The 14743-nt window shown below is 41.0% G+C and overlaps 1 protein-coding gene across 1 annotated transcript in view; it reads left to right on the top strand.

Moving 5' to 3' along the window:
• Window positions 1-14743, top strand: part of SEC16A (SEC16 homolog A, endoplasmic reticulum export factor) — a gene marked incomplete in the record, with an annotated part of 1997470 nt that overhangs the window by 1337147 nt on the left and 645580 nt on the right.

Raw genomic sequence — 14743 nt, 5'->3', positions numbered from 1 at the left:
AAAAATTCAAAACTTATGACTGGTTGTAGACATCAGTTGTCTGGGTTCCTATTAGATGACCGAAGATGCATTATATCTAATGCATCTTGGTCGAACTTAAAACAATGAAAAGGCAAAATAGCAAAGCGGCTTTTAAGCAAATTCATTCCCAGGGAACGAATTTGCTTGGCCGCTTCCATTACTTTGCCGTTTTCGGCACTGTAGTGCGATCTCGGAGTTGGTATATTTAAGTAGGGGGGTGTGGGGTATTATTTCAATTTTTTTTTTCCCCCCCTTGGAAAAAAAATCGTTGTTCTGAGCTTTCGAGATTGTAAGCTTTCGCTTACATGGGTTCGATTATTCATTGTTCGCTTTTTTAAGCGTTCGATGATATAATGTAGACCCAGTTGTCTGAGTATGTGACGGTGTCTTTCCAGATGGTCACAGTGCAGTCAGCCCCATCGTGCTTGCTGAAAAGAGATTGGATGCACTCTTTGGATCTCCAGGTTGCTTACCTCCACATAAAAATAGCAGTCATCCATGAGATTTCAATACTCTCAGGTAGTCAAGTTATTACCAGTTCAGATCTTGCCCTCAACTAGAAAGACATATAACGTACAGGACTCCATTTGCAGCTTTCATATGAATCTGTGTTTTATTTTATTTTCCTTCTATTCCACAAATGTTCTAACTTAAAGTTTACCAAGGGTAAAGAAGATGCTCAACACTTCAGTTACTTTCAATGCTTTACATAGTCAGATATCAAAATTCATACTATTATACAATACAATACAATAAATGAAAAAGAAAGAACATCACCAGTTAAACTAGAAACTTCATTCGAGTCTTTCAGTGAGTGGGAAATCCCATGAACAGTCAGACCGAAGATTAAGTCCTACACGGTGCGTCCATCTGTAGGTGAGATTTCAGTCTGCTGTCTGGAAAACCCCCTCTTTTATACAGGCAGGACAGTAGTGTAAACAACTGTACATGGCTTTAGTCATGCATCCCTTAAGCTGATGGGGCATAGTGACTGGGTGTTGGCCAGACGATCAGACACCATGCACATTCCAAACTTAATACAACATTCTATTCCCATAACACCCTGACATCTGTTACTGCATAGACATTTTCTGTTCCCATAACACTCTGACATTTGTTACTGCATAGACATGTGAAATTGCACGCATTAACACCCCAACATCTGTTACTGGATTAACAGACACCATGCACAGCACATTCCAAACTTAATACAAGATTCTGTTCCCATAACCTTTTAACACTCTGACATCTGTTACTGCATAGACATGTAAGATTGCACACACAGCTGTTCTGACTAATTTATAACTGGACTGTTTTCATGACTGGATTCAATGAAGCTGTCCTTCAAGCACATCACTCACCAGACATGTCACGTTTGTGTCACAGTCTGCTAGGGTAATATTTGCCTACCTAGGTGACTGGTTCATCTGTGTCTACAGTGGAGAGACTGGTTACAGCAGGAGAGCACATTTTGAGCTATGCCTAGGATCAGGATGAACTTGGCAAAATCACTACTAGAACCCTCTGAGTTGCTGACATTTCATATTCCCTTTGGTTGCAGTAGGCCAGTGAGCAAGGCTACCTTCAGAATTTTTTTTTTTTTTTTGCCATAGTGCAAACAGCGTTGGATCTACCACAGTTTGTCAACTGATGCAGCAGCTGTTCTCATGGTGTTAGGGCTTATGGCATGCTCCATTCAGATGATACAAAATGCCAAGCTGAACAAGAGTTTTCTGCAAGGGACTCTGAGCTCAGTGGAATCAAGCAGTACAACCAATAACACGAACTTTAAAGCTTAAAAAAAAAAAATTCTGAGGTCAGCCTACCCCACTGCTATGATTACCAAGAGTGCATCTTTGCTGGGGTTGGAGATATTAGTGAAATATGAAAGTCCACTGGACATGAACTGCAGTTCACCTTCTTGGAGATGAGTAGTCTTCCTAGTTTTGCAGACATTTCAGGACTTGCTCCGCTGTTGTGCATTGTCCATTAACTCAGACATGACAGTGGTATGATACATAAACAAGGAAGGTGCAAAGCAATCTTACCCCCTGTGCAAAAAAGCTATGAGTGTTTGGGAATGGGTCATGCATCAGATAACATTGTATTGCTTTATGATAACAGCAAACATCCCAGGGATTTCCAGCTTGATTCCAGACAGGTTGAGCAGGTGAATTTTGCTGCCACACAAATGGTCTCCCAACAAGTCATTCGTGTTTAAGATCTGTAGTTGGGAGAAACCTTTTATCTCTCTCTTTTGCCTTTCATTCTAAATGCAGCAGGTATTTCTTGATCGTCCTTCAGGAAGGACTTCTCCCATGTTTGACCCCAGGGCTCCTGTATATTTTTCTTCCAGTTCTACATATTCCCCGGATTTTATTGAAATCTAGGATGTGAAGAGTCAAGTTCTATCTCATAGCCCAACAAATTTGGTTTCCCCTGCATTGGCCACATCTGAAAAGAAAGCCCTTTCTTTCTCAACATCTTCTCCTACTGTCTCCCCTGTTCAGTCAGCCACACCCAGACATTTCTTCATTATTGGTAATGGCCAGAGACCCTAGGTTCATAGGTAGATACTAGGCTATCGACCCTGGGGCCTATACAAGCCCAGCCAAAAAGGTAGCCTGGCTTTTGCCACCCAAGAAAATTATTTTCCTGTACACTTACACTTGAATTTATCAGCCTGATTACAGCATCTCAAAGGCCCTCAACTAGAAAGATGTGTAATGGAAAGTAGAAAAATTCTCTTTGGACTGCTCAAGTATTGACCTTTCTGGCAGATATATTTTAAAGTAGGGGCTCCTTACTTTCTTGTTAAGGTTAATTTCTTACCGTTAAGGATTTGCTTCCTTATCCATAGCCTCACACACAAGCTCTGTAAGTATTTTTAAAGGGATTATTTTATTTCAGACCTCTATTAACTCCTCATGCTTCTCTGTGAAATATAACTTTATTTTGGAAAAGCTTACCCCCCACCCCACCCAGCTGGCCCTGTTGACATTTAAATCCTGTCATGAAAGACTCTTCTGCTTCTTTCAAGCAACTTTTAGAATCGCAAGCCTTCTCTAAAATTCACTATAATTTTTCTTAAAAGCAGTGCATCTCTAAAGACTAACCCATCCAATATGTCCAAAGTTGTCAGACGTTCAAATTTGAACCATTCCATTCATCTTTCATTTTTCTTCCCAAGACATTGTAATAGAGGAGAGTATAACCTGAATTGGTTCGATGTATACAGATTAGTCATATTTTACCTTCCCAGAATAACATTTTAGGAAGGGATAACCAGCTGTTCATCTCATTTTTCCTAAGGTGACACCATCTAAATTGATTTTTGATTTCTGCCTTCTAAACTAAATTCACACACTGTCTGTGCTCAAGCTGTCTACTGCCTTCATCAGAAGTTTGCCATTGGAAGACATTTTTGCTGCAGCTACATGGTTTGCCTTGCATATCCTTGCCGGAGATTACAGTTTGGCCATCTAATCTAGAGCTCAGGCCTCCTTTAGGCCTCAATTCTCAAAGGTTTGTTATCTTAGGCTTCTCATGGTCTACTCGGGATTCTCTCTCTCTAGACAGCACTAACATAAATAACTAAGTTAAGTACTTAACAGAATGTTAGATTTAGCTGGTCTATATCCAAACAGGAATTAGTTGTCCACCTAACCCCCTCCAAATCTGCAGGAATCTAGAAGAACACCAAAGGTCTTATTTGTTAGGTTTTAGATCCTCAAGACTAGTAAGCAGCAGCAATCAGAACCTTGACTCCTAGAGTTGATGCACAATCCTCTTTATTACGAATAAAACTGGACCACAACGAAAACAGTGAAAACAGTTGTAAACAGTTATAAACAGCAGTACTAAGCGCTTTCACCCTTCCATGTCAGGGCATCATCAGAGTACAAAATAACTTAGCCTAGAACGTCCCTTAAATACAATTACTATGATTACTCTAATTACATAATTGTGTTAATCAACACTCATTGACTGAAGCTTGTATTGTGTTGGCAGTGAATGAAAAATGCATTTAAAATAAATTAAGGAGAAACTGCTAGTGCAGACATTAAACATAAATTTAACCCTTGTATCAGTTTGTTATAAAATTTTGAAATTTTTTAAAAAATGTTTTGTTCATACTACAATTCCTCACGTTAACATGAACATTTGGTATAAATTTGTTTGAGTCTATTTTTGTATTTGTGTCACAAAATAATATCAAATAATTTATATAGTTGTGAATTAATGTAATGAAAATATTTTACCAATAAGTTAAACATTGAATGTAATAAATATATATGTATATGGTAGATAAAATAAAAAATAAAAAATAAATATTAAATATTATAAAACTGAATAAAATCTGATTTAATTTGATATATGTGTGTTAACCTTACATTTAAATTTAATGAATTTTATTTTGTTGTAATGGTGTTTAATAAAAATAAATTAATTATATAATGTTACGTTGACATGATGAATTGTACCAATTATTATTAAATTTAATAAGTTTGTAGATAAAATGAATAAAACTTATTAAAAATGGGAATAAAAAATAATTTGAGTAATTTATAACAAATTTTCATTCACTGCCAACACAATACAAGCTTCAGTCAATGAGTGTTGATTAACACAATTATGTAATTAGAGTAATCATAGTAATTGTATTTAAGGGACGTTCTAGGCTAAGTTATTTTGTACTCTGATGATGCCCTGACATGGAAGGGTGAAAGCGCTTAGTACTGCTGTTTATAACTGTTTACAACTGTTTTCACTGTTTTCGTTGTGGTCCAGTTTTATTCGTAATAAAGAGGATTGTGCATCAACTCTAGGAGTCAAGGTTCTGATTGCTGCTGCTTACTAGGTTTTAGATCCTCCTCATGCTTACAGAGTATGTGTCCTAATATTCCTAGATAGCCACAACCATGTCTGTTTTCATTCAATCTTGCAACACAGAAGGAAGCAAGGTGTAATGGGATAAGCTATCAAGAGTTTGTTACTGTGAAGATAGGGTGCCAGAAGTGACCAGTCCATCAGTTTGCGTCCGTACCGATACCAGCTGAATCCAGTAATTTAGTAAGTACATAGATTATGTTTAACAGTGAAAGAGCTGTTTCTTGCTGAAAGCAAAGGGGAGGCAAGAAATGAATAGAAAAGCTAAGAGAAAATAAAGGCAGCAGAAGTTAGGTCCAGGGAAGAAGTTAGAGCTTCATGATATAATATTTCCAGGAAGGAGCCTACACCTACTAGGACTACTTGCCTACTAGTCCCCTCTTCCCTCTTCTCCTTTTGGATTTTCCCAGTTGGAAATGTCAGTACCCTCAGACTTGGCTCTGAAGAGAATAGGCAACTTCTTATCAGAGTAGGTGTTATCTAAATGTTTAGAATCAAGGCCACCTTCATTACCGTTTGTGCAGTTCACTAGATTAGTACAGAGGCCCTTTGTCAACATCAGTTGGGATAGGATGATGAAGCCTTTATTCAGGTACAGACTAGAGCCTAGGTGTCTTTTTTCCCTTCTTTGTCTAGGGTGACAAGAAAAGGACCTCTTATTCTCCTACACCAGGCGTGGTTTTGGCACCAGATATATCTATGTCAAATTTGGTTTGGATCCTATTCTCATTAGCATGCACTGTGATATTTCCATCAGTGCCAGCTCCTTTGGCAATGGTGAGTTTGACATCATATGTCTAAAACCACTATGTTAAAAGTTGTTGATGTCAGCACTGCAGCACCAGACCTGGCAGTGCTTTTTTACAGCATCAGCAGTCTCAACATTCTAGCCCTTGGTATTACAATCCTCATGAGCACCTTGACTGACCTCTGCTGTGTTTGTCAGGGCTGTCAAGCCATTGTTGACTGTTGAATGTGACAACTGTACTGCTGACTGTAGTACCAACAATTTCAGCACCAATGTCTGAGATAGTTGTATAGGTTCTTATTAAACCTATGTCTAAGGAAATCATCAATAAACTCCCATTACCTCACCCAGGAAGGTGGGTAGACACAGTGATATGAGTGTGTGTTCGAAGACAAATAAGATCTCTAGTGGTTTTGGTACATCCACCTTACATCCAGGATCCCCTGTGTACGTCCAAAATTCAAGTCATAGGATGAATGATTACGAAAACAAAATCAGAGATGCATGGCGAATAGCTGACCCCATCAGTCAGTACTTTTTTATTTGCTCCAGAGTCAAAGTAATCACTTAAGCTTTGGGAATTCAGTTAACAGCAGTCCAAAACTTCAAAAGCAAATATTTTATAACCTGAAAATGAAGCAGATTTTTTTTTTTTGCTGAAAAAAAAACACCATTTTAGTTAGTAATAAGCTCTTACATCCACAAACTGGTCTTCGTCAGATTATCTTTTGAAAAAAAAAAAAAACTTTCTTGTTGGAAAATGTATACTTATGCAAAGTAGGAAGGCCATAAATTATGATAAAAAATGCAAAATAATGAGGTAGAAACAATGGGTGACTCATGATAGGCTTGCCACTTGGGTTATTCAACAACTTATGCAAAAACTGAGCAAGCCTTCGTTGCCACCCTGTAAAACAAGGTAACTCAAATATTTGGTAGTAAAAAGTATCTTCATGCCTATCTTGCTAGTAGCTCAGTTGTGCCTGACTGAGTGTTTCTTAAACAATCTGGAATTACAGAGCTGACAAGTATATGTTTTGCACTTTATTTGTTCAGTGTTCTTATCAGTACTGCACTGGTTTTATTTATTTGCTTAACAGTACTGCTCTGGTTTTATTTATTTGCTTGACTGAATTATTTACTTTTCTGTGTCTGCATTTATACATTTGCTGACATCTGGTTGAATTTTTGTTTCCTGATCTTTGCTGATTTTTTGTAAATTTCTGTTCTAAGGCATTTGGCAAAGTACTTTAACTTGGACTAACTGGTTCCACATAGTGGGTCCTTTACAACTTTGTGGAGCAGCAGGGAGTTTGTGGTGAACTCATTCCAGGGTGGAAAAACTGGTCAAACTGCTTTTGTATTCTCTGCCTCAAGGTGTGACTTTGGCAAGGGTATTTTATCTTGCTGGTATAAAAATGTTGTGTGAATTTCTGGTTATCTTGCTAGATGCTCCATTGTCCCTAACTGGGAGTGTTTCTTAAACAATCTGGAATTACAGAGCTGATATGAATATATGTTTTACACTTTATCCAACTGTTCAGTGTTCTTATCAGTACTGCACTGTTTTTATTTATTTTCTTAATAGTACTGCACTGTTTTTATTTATTTGTTTAACAGTTCTGCACTGCTTTTATTTATTTGCTTGACTGAATTATTTATTTTTCTGTGTCTGCATTTATATATTTGCTGACCACTGGTTGAATTTTTGTTTTTCTCCAATCCTCCCACCCAGCTGCTGTTGTTGTTAAGGTTGGTGGCTTTTGCAGTTCCCTACCCCTGCTGTAAATCTGAACTGGGACACTCCTCCCAGTCCCATCTTATTAGCTCATTCTACCTAAGACAGAGATCGTTTGGGAAGGCCAAACCCCTTAGTTCCTTAACCTTGAATTCGCTTCTGTTCCTCAAAACACTTTATTCAGTTGTTTTTACTGTATTTGTTTCCTCCTCCTACTCTATTACTTCATCTTTCTTTTTCTGCTACTTGCTCTCTAAAGTGTTCGATTACATATTTTCTGTTGCATTTATTACTGCTTGTTTATAGCTTGTTTAAATTGTGTTATTCTAAGTCTCTTAGTTTTGGTTTAGGCACTTTGTCTTTAGGCCTACCCCTTAGCTCTCCCTGGCCTTTCTCCCTCAGATTCTGATAAGTATGGGTGGACAATTTCCTACAGTTTCTTCTGCCAGTCTGGTTGACATGGGCATCCTTAGACAGTGTAGCAACTACCTCATGTACACAGACAACCATCTAGTACTACCACCTAGGAACACAATTTGCGAGAGATGCATTTACATTAGGAACCTAGAGTCTATACTGGCTCTCTCACAAGCCAGTATATCTGGCACTAAGAAGTTGTCAGCACAATCACTACACCTCAAACATCACCCATACCTACACAGCACATACCCACATATGCGGAGGTCCTCATCAAAAACATCCAAACAAAGGAGACCTCCGAGGCAAAAACACACGCAATCTCCACAGCTCTCCACACTACATACCATGCATAGTTCACACATCTGTGCAAGCCTTTAACCATAAACCCAACATACTAGTAACAGGAGACTCCATTGTGAGACACACAGATGTGCCTCTCACCAGGCTGTATAAGGAGAAAGTCACGGTTAGTTGTCTGTCAGAGGCCAGAATCCGTCATATCACATATGCACTCAGGTCTGTCTTGACTGACTTAAGACGTACCTCTCTGGACTGTATGAAGAGAGATGATTGAACTCACTGAATGTATGTCCCATGCGGGTATGTCCCTAGCCTTAAGCAGCATTCTACCATCACCCAGAATGATGCCTCAATGCAAACAGAAAATGATTGATTTTAACAATTGACTTAGTTTCTGGTATCATTCAAGGGGGATCCAGTACCCGACAGCCTGGGAAGATAATGATCGACAAACCACAATGCTTTGCTAGAGATGGCCTGTATCTGTCTCACTTGGGCTTCTGGCAAAGGCTCTTGCCTCCCCAATAGTGCCTTTTTTAGGAAAAGAGATGAGGTTAAAACTACCAACATAAAAATTTCAACAAAACACAAATTAAAGGTCAGGCTGCTAAATGCTAGGAGTCTAAACATGAATCTGCACTCATTGCAAGTATTCTTAACCATGGAAAATGCTGACATCTGCACAGTCACAGAAACCTGCTTCAAAGCTGCAGAGAGCACCCCAGCCTTACCTGGTTCCTCATCTTGACCCTGAACTACGGGCAGTAAAACCAGAGGAGGTGGAGTTTCAATATACATTAAAGAGAGACACACACCTCCAGGCTGATCAAACAGTATGATGCACAGGAGACACTCCAGGTGCAGTTAACCGTTGACAAGACCCCCATACAAATCATAGCTAGTTGCCAGCCCCCAAGTCTGACTCAAGATGCCTAATCCACCTATCTGGACCTCTTTGACTCTATCAAGATTCAGCCCTTTACCCTGATCCTGGGTGACTTTAACTACCCAAACATAGACTGAAAGAACTACTCATGCCAGAACACACATGCCCAGAGATTCCTTGATTTTGTCAATGCAGATGCTTTGGAACAGCTAGTTGATACCCCCACAAGAGGTGATAATATCTTGGACTTGGCATTAACCAACGTGAGTAACCACTGCAGCATCCCTGCAGTATCATCTTCCTTGGTAAGATCAGACCATAAAGCGGTAACTTTCGAAGTCACCATCCCCCTGACCCTCCTGTAGCTAGGGTCAAACAAAACAACTTCTCCAAAGCTGATTACAGCCTCCTGAGGGGAGATGGTATAAACAGCTTCACAGCCCCCTCTTCCTCTCTAGGAAGTGACACTAGTATTCAAAACTATACCAAAGCTCTATACAAGATATAGATGCATGGAATCAGGAACATCAGATAGGACTAAGTCATCCTCTGCAAGGAAGAGTAAACCTGTCTGGTGGACATCTGCAGTAAATGAACTCTATAACAAAAGGAAGAAATTGCTGTCCATGACCAAGAAGGAGCAGGTGCCCAGTTGGAAGCAGTCTGTCTTTAGTCTGAACAAGCAAATAAGAGCACTAGTGAAATCCTCCAAAGCAAACTTCGAATGCAGATTGACCACATCTGCTAGAGTCGGTCATAAGGCCTTCTTCACATATGTTTGCAATCTCAAAGGAAGCACCCAGATCTGTGTAGAACTGGTGGTCAAGGACACCACATATAGAAATGCCGTAGATATAGAAAACTTGCTGGCTGACAGATACAGTGAAAACTTCACCTCTCTGTCCCCACCCATCAGTAAATCAGGACATTCCCAGTACCTGCCCCCTTGCCATTAAATCTGGGGAACAGGTCATCACTGCTGTCTCAAAGGATAAAAATACAGCCTCCATAGGACCCAATAACATCCCAGGCTGCATCCTACACGAACGCAGGCAGGAACTTGCAACACCATTAGGCCCTATTCAACCAAAGCTTGAGTACTGTCTTTGTCCCAGCTGAGTGGAGGACAGCCACTGTCATCAGTTTGCACAAAGGTGGAGCGTCCACTAATCTGGGAAATTGTAGACCCATCAGCCTAACTAGCCTGATCAGCAAGGCCATTGAACGGATTATCATGGACCTCAGTAACAAGTATATTGGCAACCTCCAGACACTCAGTCCCACACAGTATGGTTTCATCAAGGGGAGGTCATGTCTGTTAAATTTAGTCAACTTCTTTGAGACAGTCACCAAAGCCATGGACGAGGGGAGAATGGTGCATACCGCCTACTTTGACTTGGCCAGAGCCTTCAACACTATTTTCCACTTGGTTATAATAGATAAACTCTCTCAACTAGGCATCAATCCATGTGTTACCAATTGGGTAGCTGATTGGCTCACTGATAGAACCCACCTATTCAAAATAGGGGAAGCCACCTCAAGCAGTAGACCCGTAAAGAGCGGAGTTCCCTAGGGTTCGGTCTTGGGGCTTCTGTTACTTATTACTTTTCTGAGGTGCAGGTCAAAACTCGTGGGCTATGGCTGACCAAGTTTGCAGATGACTGCATGCTGGATGCTGTTATCAATTCCCCTAGTGATGTGGACATCTTCCAAGAGGGTCTCACCCAAACAAATGACTGGTGCCAGAAACATGGCCTCAAGCTGAATACCAGAAAATGCATCATCATCCCCACAGATTATCACATTAGTAACAAAGTCATAAGCACACAATCAGTCATGAGGGATTTGGGCACCCAAGTTGATAGCAACCTGAATTCTGATTGCCATGTTGCTCCCTTTGTGTGGAAAGCTTTCTACATGGCTCACTTCATAAGTAAGGGTATCTCACCAGGGACAAGGAGGGCATAACATCCCTGCATTCTTCCCTTATATTGAGTACAGTGACCTGTTCGGCATGTACCTCGAAAAGTACATATAGCAGCTGGACAGACCACTGAGGTTCTTCACCAGGAGAATCCAGGTCCTCAAAAATCTACCCTACACAGACCAGGTAAAAGCCTTATCCCTCTCCTCAGTTTCATACAGACTCCTCAGAGGTGACCTCTGGCTGGCATAAAAGGCAATCTTGGATCTCACCTTGATGGGATTGCTGCATATCCATAAGTCAAGCTCCACTTGAGTAACCCATATTCGTGGTCTCAACCTGTGACATCAATAAGACTTGTTGGTGAGACAGATTTGTGTCCCAGAGACTCCCCCATCTGTGGAATAGACTCCCTCTCTACATCAAGCAGAGTAAATCTTTACCCATTTTTAAGCGCACCTGAATAACTAGATGGGAAACACAAAATGCATCCTTGGTATTCCATTGGTGTCCTTGCTGGACAGGGGCATCGGGTGCTGACTTGTCTAAACATGGGTTAAAGTCTTGGCTAGGCTTGTAAGGGTCTCAGGGTCAATAGACTATTAACTTCGTATGATTGGTCCACACTGGCATATCTAATTAGCATGATAAGCTTGGTAGGTCACTGAGTTAAACCCATATGAAAACCAGAGCTACCGCTTGCATTTGATCCCAAAGGCAAAAGAAAAAAAACATGAAAAGAAGCATGACCCTTACTTTCAGCAAAGATGTCCACAAAACAAAAGCTATCGTCTTTTACCCAGTAAGAAAAATGTTGTTAAAAGCCAATTTATCAAACTAAGTAGATTGTTTTTTGAAGATTACACTACCCCCCAATGTAATATCCTCATTGATGAGACTAGATAATAAAGCCGTCTCCTCTGAAATAAATGTAACAGTAGAACCCCCATCAAAGCCTAAAACCCGAAAGAGATTTTCCAAGGCAAATTGCCTTCTAATAAGTGACAGCATAAGTAATTGTAAAGCTCCAAGAAAACACAGAGGCCTAACCCTGTACAACCACTTAAACAACTGCATAGAAATGGCAGTACCTGATCAAATAAACCCAGAACTAGCTAGAAAAACAAGTCACCCAGGTGGAAACCTGGCATAAATAAACTATGCAACAGAAGGAAGAAATTCCTCTGTAGAAGTAGGAGTGTCGACAGCAAAAAAAAAAAAATCCCTCAGCAGACAAATCAGGGAACAAGTCAAGTTTTCAAAAGCAGAACATGACACTAAATAGCCTCCCAAGCAAAGGATAAACCACAAAGTATTTTTGAGTTATGTCCAGAATCTTAAAGGAAAGACTCAATAATGTGCTGAATTTGGCTGTAGGATAGCACTACCTATACTCATAAAGAAGAAAAAGCAAACCTACTCAGATTTTACCCCCTCTTCACCTACAGTTACTTCTCCTGAAGTACTCCCTACCGTACTTTTGCCTGTCATCATAAATAAGAAGTCATGACTACACTCTAAAGCTTGTAACACGGCATCAGTGGCCCTGATGGAATCCCATGGTGCCAATTAAATAGCTTGAAACATGACCTAGCAGACTCAGTCAGATTTCTATTTGAGGTGAAGACCTTAACCATTATACTAAGTTCACCCCCACAGTCTCCAGACAGGTTTTGTTCCAGTAATGTGATGGACAGCAACAGTCATCCCTCTGCACAAAGGGGGATGATTATCAGTGGACCCATGATACTACCAACTGATATGTCTGACTAGCCTCATATGCCAGGCTATGGAAAGGATAGTCATGGACCTGATTAACAGCAGCATAGGAAATCTCCAGATTCTAGACCCAACCCCATTCGGCTTCATCAAGGGCAGGTCCTGCCCGCTTATTCTGGTGGACTTCTTTGAGAAGGTCACCAGGGCCATGGTTGTGGGTAAGACCGTGCATACTCCCCACCTTGACCTTGCCAAGATGTTTGACACAGTACCCCATATGAGTATTATAAGTAAACTCACAAAATTGGGCATAAACTTCTGCATCACCGTATGGATAGCCAGATGGTTCACAGTTAAGACACCTGCTTGAGTGAGGAAATCCACATCCAGCAAAAGGCCAGTTACCAAAGGAGTACCACAGGGCTCACTGCTAGGCCACATCCTATTTGGGGTGTAATTCTCAGATGTTATTGCAAATGTATATGGCGTTTGGCTGACCAAATGTGCTGATGACTGCAAATTGGGGGCAATCACTGACTCCCCGAATGGTCTGATGCAGATTAATGATTGGTGTCAGAGCCATGGCCTCAAACTAAATGCGAAGAAGTGCATAGTAATACCCTTTGGGAAATCAAATACCCTGTAAATTACAACATTGATAATGCCCTCTTAAGAGTGGACCCAGTGGTGAGAGGTCTGGGTACTCTGTTAGATAGTAATATGAACTTTGACCACCATATGTCTGTGGTGGTGAGTAAATCATGCGTCTCAGCTTGTAAGTAATTACATGGCATCCAGATCTAAGGATACCGTAGTACCACAGTGCTCAGCCATCAGACTAATGAGTACAAAGCACCCTTTGTCATGTACCTTGCCAGGCAGCTGCAACATTTTCATAGGTTCATACTAGGCTATCTGCCCTAGAGCATTTATAAGCCTAGCCAGAGTGTGTGTGGCTTTTACCACCCCTTAGGATGAGAATACTATACCCATTAGTTTGCTGTGCCTCTGTCCAGCAGTGACACAGAGATGATTCCCAGGGTAAACCTACGATCTCCCATCCACTCTTCAAGATTTCTCTTGAACAGAGTCAGTGAGGGGCTCTGCCTCACATGGACTGGGATTCTGTTCCATAGTGTAGGGAGTCTCTGGGTGATGAATCTGTCCCTCCAGCACGTCCTATTTATATCCGTGTTGAGGTTTAAGTCTCTTGCTCTCATGGCTCTGGTGGATTTGGATTTTTGAGGTGGAGCATGTCCATTAATTCCGGGTTGGACATGGCCTTGTATGTCAGGCACAGATCACCTCTGAGCAGACGGTATGCGACTGAATAGAGCTGGAGTTTCTTCAGTCGGGCATCGTATGACATATGTTTGAGCCTTTATCCTTTTGGTGAGGAACTTTTGGGGTCTTTCCAACTGCTGCAGGTGTCGGGTAAGGTACATTCCGAATGGGGCGTTGTACTCAATCATTGGTCTGATAAGTGAAGAGTACAGGGGTACAATGAGCTCTCCTGATCTGGATGTGAATCCCTTCATGATCAGGTGGGCAATGTAGAAGGTCTTCCTAACCACTTTGGCAATGTGAGTGTCAAAAGAGAGGTTACTGTCAACTTGGGTCCCCAGGTCCCTGATAACTTCTTCCGTGTTTAATGGATTACCACCTATGTGGTAATTAGGGGTTACCTTGTTTTTCCCAAAGGGTATGACTATACCTTCTTTGGCATTTAGCTTAAGGCCATGGCTCTGGCACCAGTTATCCATTTCTATGAGACCTCTCTGGAGGATGTCTGTGTCTGATGGAGTGTCAATTATGGTGCCCAGTTTGCAGTCATCTGCAAATTTTGTCAGCCACAATCCCCTATGTTTGCCTGCACTTCAGAAAAATAAATGCCGAACAAGAGGGGCCCAGGACTGAGCCCTGTGGGACACTGCTGTGACCGGCTTAGAGTCTGACATGGCACCAGCAACTCTAACCCTGTGTGTTCTGTCCTTGAGCTAGTTTGCAACCCATCTTGTGACATATGGGTTTACATCTAAGCTGGTGAGCTTTTCTATGATGCCCGAGTGGGGTATTGTGTCGAATGCTTTTGCTAGG

This window comes from Protopterus annectens, chromosome 16.part0, assembly GCF_019279795.1.
Source record: "Protopterus annectens isolate FY-2018-M chromosome 16.part0, PAN1.0, whole genome shotgun sequence".
Taxonomy (NCBI): Eukaryota; Metazoa; Chordata; order Ceratodontiformes; family Protopteridae; genus Protopterus; species Protopterus annectens.
Note: the sequence above shows the minus strand (reverse complement) of the source record. Positions and strands in the feature narration are given on the sequence as shown.